This window comes from Benincasa hispida, chromosome 5 (genome assembly GCF_027475165.1).
Source record: "Benincasa hispida cultivar pf3 chromosome 5, pf3_genome.v1.1, whole genome shotgun sequence".
Lineage (NCBI taxonomy): Eukaryota > Viridiplantae > Streptophyta > Magnoliopsida > Cucurbitales > Cucurbitaceae > Benincasa > Benincasa hispida.
In genome coordinates, this window is record NC_143482.1 from 54,363,413 (window position 1) to 54,377,172 (window position 13,760).

A 13,760-nucleotide genomic window follows, 5' to 3' on the forward strand; every position below is an offset into this window, starting at 1 on the left:
GTTGTATAAAAGTTTCAACATTGGATAAAATTTTATTGGTACCCAAATAGTATTTTTGTCTCATTCCAATTTGGATTTGACATAAACTTTGGAATATGCCAAATTTTGTCTTCAGAAAATTTGATTTTGACTATAATTTGAATTCAAATTCAATAATTTTGTTCGCATCCAACTCTCACCAATGTAAAATTTGAAATATACTAAAATTTTGAGCTAAAATTTTGATTTAAGTTGAATCTTGATAAAACTTGACAATTTCAAGTGAAATTTAGGTATTCAGATTATTGTTTATTAACATAGTCAAATATGGATTTCAACCAATTTTGTTAACTACCCCAAATAATTGAAAGAATCTTAATTGAATTTGAGATAAATCATCCAACAGTTTTGATTTCTTATATATATATTTCTTTAAACTTAACCACTTCCTCATCTATAAATAGAGGCAAGTCTTCAAAGAGATCATATCCAATGTAAAAGCTTCTTATTTGAATGAATTTGTATGGTTCTAGAGTTTCTGTTAGATCCATTCGATGGCGAATTGATGGAAGCACCTAAACTTTTTATGAAAGCTTTTCCTCATTTGGATTTCTATTTTCATTGAGAATTTTCTTCTACTCTCCTTTTTAATTGATTTGTTTTCCTTACTTCTTGTTGCTTTCCATGACAAAAGATCTTCAATTTGATGAGGCAAGTTGAGTCAATGGATGAAACCAACGATAGTTAAAGAAAAACATTCCCTTTTTTCTTCTTCTCTTTACTTCTTTTTTCCTTTTTCTTTTTCTTTTTGTTTTTTTTGGTTTTGTTTTTTCCCCTTCTTTTTTACCCATTTTTTTACGTTTTCTTTCTACTTTTAGTTTCTTCTTTTTTAGAAACAAGTCAAATTTAGGCAATGAATTGAATCTAACCTTTTTCTTTTTTTTTTTGCAATTTTGCCCTCTCCTTTTTTTATGCTTAATTTTTTTTATTCACCATTTTTTTAACAACTGGCCCCCACTTTTTTCTTGAATTTTGGAGATGAAGCGAAGTCGCACTTAAATTTTGAAGATGAAGTGAAGCCGTACTTGAATTTTGGAGATAAAGCGAAGTCGCACTTGAATTTTGGTAATGAAGTGGAGCCACAGTTGAATTTTGGTAATGAAGTGGAGCCGCAGTTGAATTTTGGTAATGAAGCGGAGCGAAATCGTGTTGATACTATGGAGATGAAGCGAAGCCGCACCAGACTATAGAGATAAAGCGAAGCTGCACCAGACTATAGAGATAAAGCGAAGCTGCACCAGACTATAGAGATAAAGCGAAGCCGCGCCAGACTATGGAGATGAAGGGAAACCACGTCATGACTTCATAGACGGAGACATTGAAGATGGAGTCAAGCCATGCACACTGACCATGAACTTGAAGATGGAGCGGAGCCATGCACACCGAACTTGAGCTTGTATCTTTAAAGAACTTCAGTCTTCAAGTGTGGTCAGCTTTAGGAGTCAAAAAGTCTTCTGATTGTAGAGAATTCTCTCCAAGCTCTCTGGAATGTAGAATTGTTGACCCCCACAATCGAGGAAACCATCTCTATTTATAGAGTTCTCAGGTGGGCTTCATGGGCTTAGGCTTGGTTGGTCCATTGACTTGGCCCCTGAGCCCAACTAATTGGATTTGGGCCTTATTTGACTTTTGGTCAAATTAAGCCTATTTTTGGGCTCAATTAGATTTTTAACCCAAATAATAATATGAAATTGGGTCAAATTAATCTTATCTGATTCAATGGTTATGATAAAACCATGTGACATCATCGAAAGTTGTCTTCAACTTCAATTTGGGACACATGACACCTCCTAGTTTGTCCCAAATTTGATGATTTGGAATTTCGTCATTAGTTTAGTGAATGACGTGGCAGTTTGTAATTGGTCCAAAATTTATTATTCAATGTCTTGAATGATGCTTAAGTTGGCAATAGGGTCGGGGCAGGGCAGGAGGGGGGAGGGAGAGGGTCTTCTGTCCCCGATCCCGTGGGGGAAATTCACTCAAATCCTCCCGGTCCTGCCATTTGAAGATAGGGATGGGGATGGGGATTCTTTGTCGGGGAAACGGGGTCCCCGCAGGGACCCATTCCCTGTTTTTCTGTGGGAATTCTCCTATTAATTCCCTGTGGGGATGATTCCCTTATTTACATTTTTTTTATTTGAGCGATTTTATTTAAAATTTGACTTGTCCAAAAAAAAAACAAAATTTAATTGACTAATCTATGAAATAAACACAATTTAAAAGCTCACAGATCCATTAAATAAGTTTATAACTTAAATTAAATAAAGTTTGAATAAATGTTGGAAGTCAATTAAAGTTAAATGTCTTATACAATAACAAATAGAGCAACCACAATCATAAATTTTTCATCTTTCTCTCTTCATTGATGATTTTACATTTAAATTTTTCTCCTTTCTTGACATCATCTCATCCTTAATTGTGAGTATTATTCCTACATTTAAAATATAATTAACAAATAATGTCACAAAAAAAAAAAAAACTAGACAACAAGCTTTAAAAAATGTCATAAGAAATAATGTTAATTCTCGAGCATACCTCAGTCACCACTCCATCTTCATCGCATCTTCTAAAATAGTTGCTAAATGTTTAACCATTTTTTTTCCATGCTAGTACCTTATATTGTCACATATTTATAATAAAAGAAAATATTTATTAATATATTAAATGCTAAAACGAGGTAAAAGAAAATAAACAAACTAACATACCTGTCACAACTTCAGTTGCAATTCAATTTTGAGCATACATCAAAACCTCTATTGTCTTCAGATGAAGTTTGTTACGATGTGGGCTTACAATCCTACCACAGGTACTAAAAACAGACTCTGATGCAACACTAGATAATGGGACGACTAATATGTCTCTTGCAATTTCTTGTAAAATGGGATACTTGGCCCCATTCAATTTTCACCAACTTAGAATGTTAAAATGAGATGATCGGGTAAGACAGGTTCATCCAAATATGCATCAAACTATTGCTCCTGATTCATATTATTGGAATTTGATACAAACAAGTCATAATAATTAAAATCATCAAATTTTATATTTTTTGATGTTCCATCTAAATTTTTAGAGCGACAATCATCATCTTCACCTTTATGCTTCAGTTGATATTCTATTTCCAAATCTGAACAAATTTTTTTAAATCCTTTCCAACTCAAGAAAAAAAAATATCTCCATAAATTATAGGGAAGAAAACTCAATCAACTTCAATTTATAACAGATATAAAACTGCAGCTACGACCATTACCCCATGAATTTTCTTCCAATACATAACAAACTTTGAAATCATATTTGATGTCATGTCTCTTATCTCTTGAATGTTAGAACTTGTCTAGTCAGAAATAGTCAATTTTAGTTTACAAATTTTTGGGAAAAAAATATTAGTGGTAGGATATTTGGCCCTATAACCTTTTGTTTGGTGGTTGAAAGTCCACATGTCCTTTGTAAGGACAATTTTTCTTTTGATCTCATTCAACAATGTCATGGTTTTCAACTTCTCAATATCGTAAATTTTCAAAATCTTCTTCTTTATTGTGTTTCTTGACACCATCTAAAATAATGGTTGGATCACATTACAAAATTTCCTAAAACCTATGCTCAATTATTGAGAGAGGATATTCATGTTTGATTATCATCCTAGCTAATGCTTTTTTTGCAGCTTCTTGTGTTAGACATATTCAAATAATAATATGTTTAATTAAAGTATGGGCTATGTATGTGGATTAATAATTTTTCACGGTTTATTTTATTAGACTGTGCCCTATTATGCGATCTAATTAATTAAGGCCCTAGATTCCTAATCGAGTATGGTAGAAGCCCATTCTTAGTTAATTAGGGTTTAATGGGAACCCTAATTGAACTAGTATATAAAGAGACCTTAGGGCTATGGTCCTCGATATACCAAAACAATAAGCCCTCAGTCTTTCTTGAATCCCATCTAGAGAAAGATCCCACTAAGGGCATTCGAAGTTTTGGTTGAGGAAGACCATAGTCATCCATCATCATCTTGAAGCTATCATCAATTTTGCAATGGAATCCGATAAGTTATTCTTGACAATTTGACATGAATGATCCTAGGGTTTATCTATTCAATATAGATATAAAGAATTTATGCTAAAAAGTGGTATCAGAGCATGAATTTCATGTTGGATTGTTAGTTTATGCATTTTTCTATTGGCATTGTTGATTAAATTTTGGTTTCGGTAAAGAATTTAAAGAATTAAAAAAAAATGGTCGGCTTACTATAGCAGCGTTGTAAACTCATCGACGGTAGGATGGAAATCTCGACGGTCATTTTTTTCCTTTGGCAAGATGTGTTCTTGCAACCTGTATTCTTATCTGTGGTATTTGGCATACCCATCATCGATTATGAATGATGTGCTAGTGGTGGATTAAAGTGATTTTGTTTTTGTTGATTCTTTTGATTGAACGTGGTTTCAAGTTTTTTTTTAAGAAAAAAAAAATCTTAGTTCTATTGTTGTCAAAATTAAGGATGTTCAATTAAACATCTTGACAAAAGCCCACCAATGTGATGAAATTCACTAGAAAAAAGTTAAAGACCGATCGAAGGAGTTAGGTCTTTAGTTGCTGCAAGTTTTACCCATCAAGACTTTCGGTTAATGACTGACTGGAATTGCCGTTGGGTAAAGGTATCATTACGGATTAAAGTCTTTCCAGCGGTTCTTGGTTTTAATTATCAGTTTTTTTCTTTAATTCTTAATGGATTACTTTATGAGTTCGATTTTAAATTTGATTAATAATCGAAAAGTTAATGTTGTCACTATTTTTTTAACTAAAAAGTTATGTTAATACTTAATAATATTAGTTTAAAAAAAAAAAAAACTGAATTGTGATTGATAATTTTGGACACTGGTTTTTTTTTTTTTTTTTTTTAAGGTTAAAAAAAAACTGATTGAATTTAGTGAATTTATTTTTTAATAGTTTGATAATATTGAATTTGTCAACTATTTGGATTAATTGTTGATTGAACTTCTTGCCCGCGTTTCTAAGTTTTATTGATTAATAACTTGGTGAAATTCTTGAAAAGGGTTCCTAGTTCTTGATGGATAAGTTTGTGAATTAAAATCTACAATTTGATTTTTTTTGTGATATTCACATGTTTATGTTACTTTAATTGTATTATGTGTATGCAATTATTAAGTGAATTTTACAAAAGACTATTTGGTGTTCTTCCTCCATTTTTTGTACAATAATATTATTATATTATTGTATTTTATATTTTAGATTGAATTGGTCAAAAATAATATGTTACCAAAGTAGCCTCCATTATCTAGATCATTTTAATTATGAAATATAAGATGTACATATTCATGAATTTATGTGGATAATTATTGGCCCAAAGAAAGATAATTATTTGGCCAAATTGTGGGTAAGCATGTGGTAATGAGTATGTGGTAATTATAAGGACTGCTCATGTGAAAAGTAGTCAGTCCAAAGAAAGGCTATTTTTTTTTTTTTTTTTTACAGAGTTAATTGCCAGTACTTTGATTACTACGTTGAGAGTACCATTACAGTTGGTATTTTCTACCCAAAACTGGACATCAATGTTGTGCTAGGTATCTTGTTAAAGGGGCCCACCACATATGTGAAATTATTTTGTTATGTTTTAGTTATGAGCATATGTTTTGTTGTTTATTGTTTTACTAAAATATCTGAAAATCTAAGTTCAATCCCTAAGTTGAATGGATCGAACTTCTAGATTTGGAAAGAAAGCCTAGAGATACTTCTTGGGTGTATAGATTTGAACCTTGCATTAAGGACCGATAAACCTACTTCTAATGAGGAACAACAAAATACTGTTAATATAGAGAAGTGGGAATGGTCAAATCGCATGTGTTTGATGATCATTAGGCACTCCATTCCGGAGTCTTTTCGGGGCTATATCAGGGAAAGTGAAAATGTCAATAAGTTCCTTGCTCAAATTGAGAAATATTTTGCTAAAAATGAGAAAGGGGAAGCGAGTAGTCTTTTGACTTCTTTAACTTTTTTGAGGTATAAGGGCAATAGAAACATAAGGGAGTACATTATGGAAATGTCCAATTTCACAGGTAAATTAAAGGCACTTGATATCAAGATAAATGAAAATTTACTCGTGCATCTGGTACTTATCTCTCTTCCTATACAATTCACTCAGTTTAAGATAAGCTATAATACTCAGAAGGATAAATGGAGTATTAATGAGCTTATCTCACAATGTGTGTAAGAAGTAGATAGGATTAAGAGAGAAAGGACAGAAAGTGCTCATTTGGCAATAGGCTCTCGTGATAAGAAGAAAAGGAGAATTGTGAATGTTGCAGAAAGGAGATCTCAACAGAATAAAAACAAGAAACAAGCTACTGAAAACCCTTGTCTTTTCTGCAAAAAGAAAGGTCACTTCAAGAAAGATTGTCCCAAGTATGCCAAGTGGCGTGTAAAGAAGGGTAAACTTCTTACTTTGGTTTATTCTGAAGTTAATTTAGCTTCTGTACCTACAGATACTTGGTGGGTAGATTCTGGTGCTACTACTCACATAAGTATATCAATGCAGGGTTGCCTGTGGAGCCGGCCGCCAAGTGATGCTGAAAGATTCATCTATGTGGGTGATGGCAAAGCAGTTCCAGTTAAAGCTATTGAAAATTTTAGATTACTTTTAAAAACTGGTTGTTATTTGGATCTGAATGAGACTTTTGTTGTACTGTTATTTACACGGAATTTAGTTTCTATTTCCAGTTTGGACAAATTTGGTTTTTCTTGTTCTTTTGGAAATAATAAAGTTAGTCTTTTTCAAGATTCTAAGCTTATTGGTACCGTTCTTTAATTGATAATCTATATATGCTTGATTCTTTTGCTTCATTTAACAAGATCCTATTATCTAATTCATGTAGTACAAAGCGTAAATTAAATGAGAATTCTACTATATTATGGCACAAGCGTTTAGGTCACATCTTTAAATAGAGAATTCAGAGACTTGTGTCAGATGGAATTCTTGATTCCCTTGATTTAAGTAACTTGAACGTTTGTGTGGAATGTATTAAGGGAAAATAGATAAACATAAGAAAATTAGGTGCCAACAGATGCTCAGACGTCTTAGAACTAATACATATAGACATTTGTGGTCCATTCCCTATGGCCTCTTGGAATGGACAACAATATTTTATTACATTCATAGACGACTATTCAAGATATGGGTACCTATATTTTATTCATGAGAAGTCTCAAACCTTAGACGTTTTCAAGTCTTTTAAAGCTGAAGTTGAACTTCAACTTGGAAAGAAAATTAAGGTTGTCAAATCTGATCGTGGTGGTGAATATTACGGTAGATATGATGGATCAGGTGAACAACGTCCATGGTCCTTTGCCAAATACCTAGAGGAATGTGGAATCGTCCTGCAATACACTATGCCGGGCAAACCCATCATGAATAGTGTAGCGAAAAGGCGAAATAGAACACTTAAAGATATGATAAGAAGTATGATTAGTCATTCTTGTAACGAACCAGATTTGTACGCATACACTACAGGAAATTAAATATTGAAATTTATTGGATGATCAATATAAATACCCTAACCTTAATTTAGGAAGCAGAGAAAATAATAATAAAAAAATTAATATTAATAAATAAATAAAAATAAAAGAAAATTAGAAAGAACGAAGGTGGAGAGAGCGAGACTCTAATTGAATGATAAATAAATAAATAAATAAGTAAATAACAGAAAATTGGAGAGAGAGAGAGAAAGATGGAGAAAGCGAGATTGAAGAGAAAATTAAAGAAAGCGAGAGTGGAGAGAACGAGATTCCTGGAACGAGATTAAAGAGAAAATTGGAGAAAGCGAGAGTAGAGAGAGCGAGATCCCTGGAGAGAGCGAGATTGAAGGAAAAATTGGACAGAGCAAGAATTGTAGTGAGAAAGCTGGAGAGAGCGAGACGGAAAAGAAAATTTGAGAGTGAGAATGGAGAGAGCGGGATTCCCAGTGAGAAAGTTGAGAGCGAGATTCCTAGCGAGAAAGCTGGAGAGAGCGAAATTCTGAGAGCAGGGAGAGCGAGATTTGGACAAAGCGAGAGTGGACAGAGCGAATTCCTAGCGAGAAAACTGGAGAGAGCGAGAATCTGAGAGCAGAGTGAGCGAGATTTGGACAGAAGCACGAATTATACATTGAATTTGGCCACGATATTATAGATTATACATAGAAAACCCCTAAAATTGAATACAAACAAAGAATGATGACGTAAGGGCAAATGTTAGCCAAGATTAGGTGCATTATTGAGAGGAATCCTTAAACCCTAAGTAATTTTAAAGAAGCCACCTGTACGATGATTTGTCACACTGAGAAGAGCTGAAAACTACTATAAATAGGACCCTTTGCCTAAAGATTTAACCCATTCTCAAACAAATCTCAGTAACAAAGAATCGTGTGAAAGAGTAAGTGTGAGTAAAGAAGTTTTGTGAGGTTAAAAGAGAAAAGCTCGGGTAAGGTGCTGCACAAATTTCTGCCCAAATTTCCTTCTAGTTTAAAAAGGGAAAGCTCTACTGATCAAATCATAAAGAATAATAAGGAATAATTAGATCACCGCCAAGGTAAGTAGTTTATCTCACCCTCTTTTTAAATGTTCTATGGTAGTGTACCTTTATTATGTTGCATGATTATGTTAATTGTTATATTGCATTACATGTTTAAAACACGTTTCTCTACAAGGGACCCCATGCATTATGTTTGTTCACGATTACGTTAAAATCAAGTTTTAATTAGGTGTAAGTTATGCTTCCAGTCTAATCTTACGTTTATGTTAATGGTTGATGTTGGATGCGACTCTGGCTCTACTGACTGCAAGACCCGCTAATCATTAGATAGGTTAGTTTCCGCTTAAGTCCTCATCTTTCTATCAGGGCGGAGAAATTTATGCTTCCAGGGCTGGCAAGGCATGTATGGTTGCACCCCTCCAGGCCTAATCTTACGTTATGTTTACGTTAGGGACTAGCAGGGTATGTATGGTTGCAACCCTCTAGTCTAATATTACGTTTATGTTAATGGTTGATGTTGGATGCGACTCTGGCCCTACTAACTGCATGATCCGCTAATCATCAGATGGGTTAGTTTTTGCTTAGGTCCTCATCTTCCTATCAGGGAGGAGAGATTTATGTTGGAAGCATAGCCGACCACCACATGTTATTATACGTTTTCGGTCCTAACGATATGTTTTCATGACATGTTGCTTGTGATTGTGCATTTGGTCACTACCCTACGTGAGAACTACTTACTGAGTATATTATATACTCATCCTATATTTTTACAAACTTTGTAGGTAAGAACACAGCGTAGATGGCAGAATTGGACGTCGCTCAAATGGCCAACCATCAAACTCACTATTATAAGCACATGCATTTTGTACCACCACGCTAATGTTTTATGGATTCTGGTGTTTTGATAAATAAACTTTTTATATAGTTTTTCTATCTAATTAATAAGATTGAGATATGTTCTTTGAAATTTTCTCCAGAACTCTTCTTATGATAGAGAAGTCTAAGTATGCATGTCATAGTAGTCGGATCATAATGTGTAAGGATCCGGGCGTTAAAATTCTTCTCTACCAGAATCCCTTTGGAGTGAGGCACTAAGACTGCAACATATATCCTTAATAGGGTACCTAGTAAAGCAATAGCCAAAACCCCTTATGAGTTGTGGACAGGAAAGAAGCCTAGTATTAGGCATCTTCATATATGGGGTTGTCAAGCTGAGGCTAGGCCTTATAGGCCTAGTGAAAGAAAATTGGACTCAAGAACTATTAGCTGCTATTTTGTTGGGTATTCTGAGCACTCTCGGGGTTTACTAGAGAGAGAAGAAGTGTAATTCCAGATGATTATATTGTGTTTCTTCAAGAACATCAGGATGATGTGGGTATAATGGAAGATGATCCAATCAACTTCCAACAAGCTTTACAAAGTTCTAACTCTCAAAAGTGGATAAGTGCTATGGAAGAGGAAATAAAATCCATAAAAGACAATGACGTTTGGGAACTTGTCGAACTGCCATCAGGAGTGAAACCATAGTTTGTAAATGGATATTTAAAACCAAAAAAGATTCATATGACAATATCAAAAGATATAAGGCTCGTCTTGTTGCAAAGGGTCTTACTCAAAAGGAAGGCATTGGTTACAAAGAGACTTTCTCTTCGGTTTCATCGAAAGACTCTTTTAGGGTAATCATGGCACTAGTAGCTCACTTTGATTTAGAGCTACACCAGATGGATGTAAAAATTGTGTTTCTCATTGGGAACATTAATGAGACGATTTATATGGTGCAACCAGAAACTTTGTGTCTGATAATTCAAAGTCTATGGTGTGCAAATTAAAGAAATCCATCTACGGTCTCAAGCAAGCCTCTTGTCAATGGTATCACAAATTCCATGAAGTGATAACCTTATTTGGTTTTGAGGTGAATATTGTGGAAGATTGTGTATATCACAAATTTAGTGGGGGTAAATCAATCTTTCTGGTGTTATATGTTGATGACAAATCTTTCTCGTGTTATTTGTTGATGACATACTCATAGCTAGTAATGATGTACGTTTATTGCATGACACTAAGAGATTTCTCAAAAGAAATTTTGAGATGAAGGATCTTGGTGATACTTCTTTTGTATTAGGAATTGAAATACTGCGAGATCGTTCTCAAGGTATTTTGAGATTGCCACAAAAGAACTACATTGAAAAGATTTTGAGTAGATTTGGTATGAAAGACTATGCGCTGGGAGATATCCTGATCGCTAAAGGTGATAAATTTCATTTAGATCAATGCCCCAAGACAACACTCAAGACTAAGGAGATGCAGAAGGTTCCCTATGCATTGGCCATTGGAAGTGTAATGTATGCTCAAGTATGTACGCGTCCAGATATTGCGTTCATAGTTGGAGTGTTAGGCAGATATTTGAGTAACTCGGGGATTGATCATTGAAAGAAGCCAAACGGGTTATGAGGTATTTACAGAGAACAAAAGATTATATGCTCATTATCAGAGATCAGAAGTTTTGGAGATCATTGGCTATTCTGATTCTGATTATGCTAGATGTCAAGACACTTTGCAATCCACTTCAGGCTATATCTTCATGTTGGCTGGAGGAGCTGTATCCTGGAAAAGTGTTAAACAAACACTTATGGCTTCTTCTACCATGGTTGCAGAATTTATAGCATGTTACGAGGAATCCAATTATGGAATATGGTTGCAAAAGTTTGTCACTGGGTTGCGGATATGGTTGGCATAGAAAGACCACTAAAATTATTTTGTGACAATAAGTCGGCTGTGATATATTCCAACAACAACAGAAGCAATACGAAGTCAAAACATGTAGATATGAAGTTTCTGGTTGTTAAAGAAAGAGTTCAAAATGGTCAAATTTCAATAGAACACATAGGAACAAACTCTATGGTGGCAGATCCATTGACTAAAGATTTACCACCTAAAGTTTTTCTTAAACATGTTGCTCACATGAGTGTTAGTCACTTTTCTGATTCTATGGTTTAGTGGGAGTTTGTTATTGAGGATGTTCTTTGACCTTATTTTGTTTATTTTCTATATAGAATAAAGTTGATGGTTTATGTTTTATTATCTAAACTTGTTTATCATGCATGCATTTTAGTATAAAGTTTTTTTTAGAATGATCTCATTAAGGAATTTGGACCAAATGGAAACCGACAAGATCCAGATCACTTTGCATGTAGTTTCCATGCTATCCATCCATACTTGATCTATGTCATTGAATGTATTGGAATTTGTGAACAAGGAAGGTTTAGTTACAAGGGTAGTGACGAAAGCCGCCTTGATTCCATGCTGATACAAGAGATAGACCATATTGAACTAAAGTGGAATTCTATTATTGAAATAACCTGTTTATGTGCACTTAAGGTTTATGTGATTTAATTATATTAGGTACATAGACATAGCCCAAGTGGGAGATTGTTAGACATATTTAAATAATAATATGTTTATTAAAGTATGGGCTATGTATGTCGATAAATAATTGATCACGGGTTATTTTATTAGATTGAGCCCTATTATGTGATCTAATTAATTAAGGCCCTAGATTCCTAGTTGAGTATGGACTTAATGGGTAGAAGCCCATTCCTAGTTAATTAGGATTTAATGAGAACCCTAATTGAACTAGTATATAAAGAGACCTTAGGGCTATGATCCCCGATATACCAAAACAATAAGCACTCAGTCTTTCTTGAATCCCATCTAGAGAGAGATCCCCCTAAGGGCATTCGGAGTTTTGGTTGAGGAAGACCATAGTCATCCATCATCATCTTGAAGCTATCATCAATTTTGCAATGGAATCTGGTATGTTATTCTTGACAATTTGACATGAATGATCCTAGGGTTTATCTATTCAATATAGATATAAAGAATTTATGCTAAAAAGTGGTATCAGAGCATGAATTTCATGTTGGATTGTTAGTTTATGCATTTTTCTATTGGCATTATTGATTAAATTTTGGTTTCGGTAAAGAATTTAAAGAATTAAAAGAAATAGTCGGCTTACTATAGCAGCGTTGTAAACTCATCGACGGTAGGATGGAAATCTCGACGGTATAAATCACAATAATAGCATAAATCACAAACGACAAACATAATTCTAATTTTTTAAAATATAAGCTTGTGAATAATACCTTCTAGCATCCAAACAATAATTTTAAATTAAATCTGAAAAAACACAAAGACTCAAAGAGTTCAACTTTAAAATAAATTCCAACAGTAAAGAAAAATAATTTCAACATTAAAGAACAATAATTTTTGTTATTTATTAGCATTTTTCAACAGTAAAGAAAAATAATTTCAACATTAAAGAAAAATAATTTCAACATTAAATAACAATAATTTCATGTAAATAACATATTCATATATATTCTTTACATGAAATTATTGTTATTATTAATTAATTTTGATAAAATTTAACTTTGAAGGATTAAATTTAACATTTATTAAAAATATAAGGACTCAAATTGAACATTTAAAAATATATGCACTTTAAACAAACCCCAAATTAAAGTATAAGAACCAAAATGATATTTTAAAAATTTTCAATAAATGACTCCTAAAAATCATGACGTTTGTCCATCGTTAGGCGAATCAATATTTCTTAATTGAACTCCAGCCAATGTAATTGGAAAAAAAAATCTTTGAATGATTTTGTTCTTATAATCATGATCACTACTAAAACTATATTTCTGTCTAAGTAGGTTTCAATTATTTTCTTTAGTTTCAAACTCTTGTTTTTATATTATTTAATTTACAATGAAAAAAAATCAAACAAAATTCAAGAATTCAACTCTATCCATATATGCAGAAACAACATTTTAATAACAAGAGAACAAAAGAAAATTTTTAAACGATACATTTTAATAATAAAATAACAGACTAACCATGGAGACTGGAGAGTAGTGAACGGTGGCAGTGATCAATGAACGGTATGACAAGCATCAGTGAATGACACGACACGGTGACGAATGGTGACAACATCGATGGCTTGACGTTGAACGGTGACGAACATGAATGTTGACAGCTCAATGACAAACTGACAGTGAACGTGAATGGTCAATCAGACATGGCGTGGGAGGCAAGCATAGAGCATGGAGCTTCAACTTGGACTTGGAGCAGTGGGCACAAAACATGAACAAGTGAGAGATGGAGATGGAGGCTGTTGCTGCCATTGGATTGGAGTGAGAATGAA

General features: G+C 33.5%; 1 long non-coding RNA gene across 1 annotated transcript; it reads right to left on the reverse strand.

The window, feature by feature from the left end:
- Positions 1-2,393: 2,393 nt before the first annotated feature.
- LOC150036253 (uncharacterized) lies at positions 2,394-13,734 on the reverse strand. Its single transcript, XR_016529844.1, has 4 exons — positions 13,453-13,734; positions 2,745-3,017; positions 2,575-2,652; positions 2,394-2,470 (listed from the first exon to the last, which is right to left on the reverse strand). It is a non-coding gene; the product is annotated as an uncharacterized LOC150036253 (long non-coding RNA).
- Between the last annotated feature and the right edge of the window lie 26 nt (positions 13,735-13,760).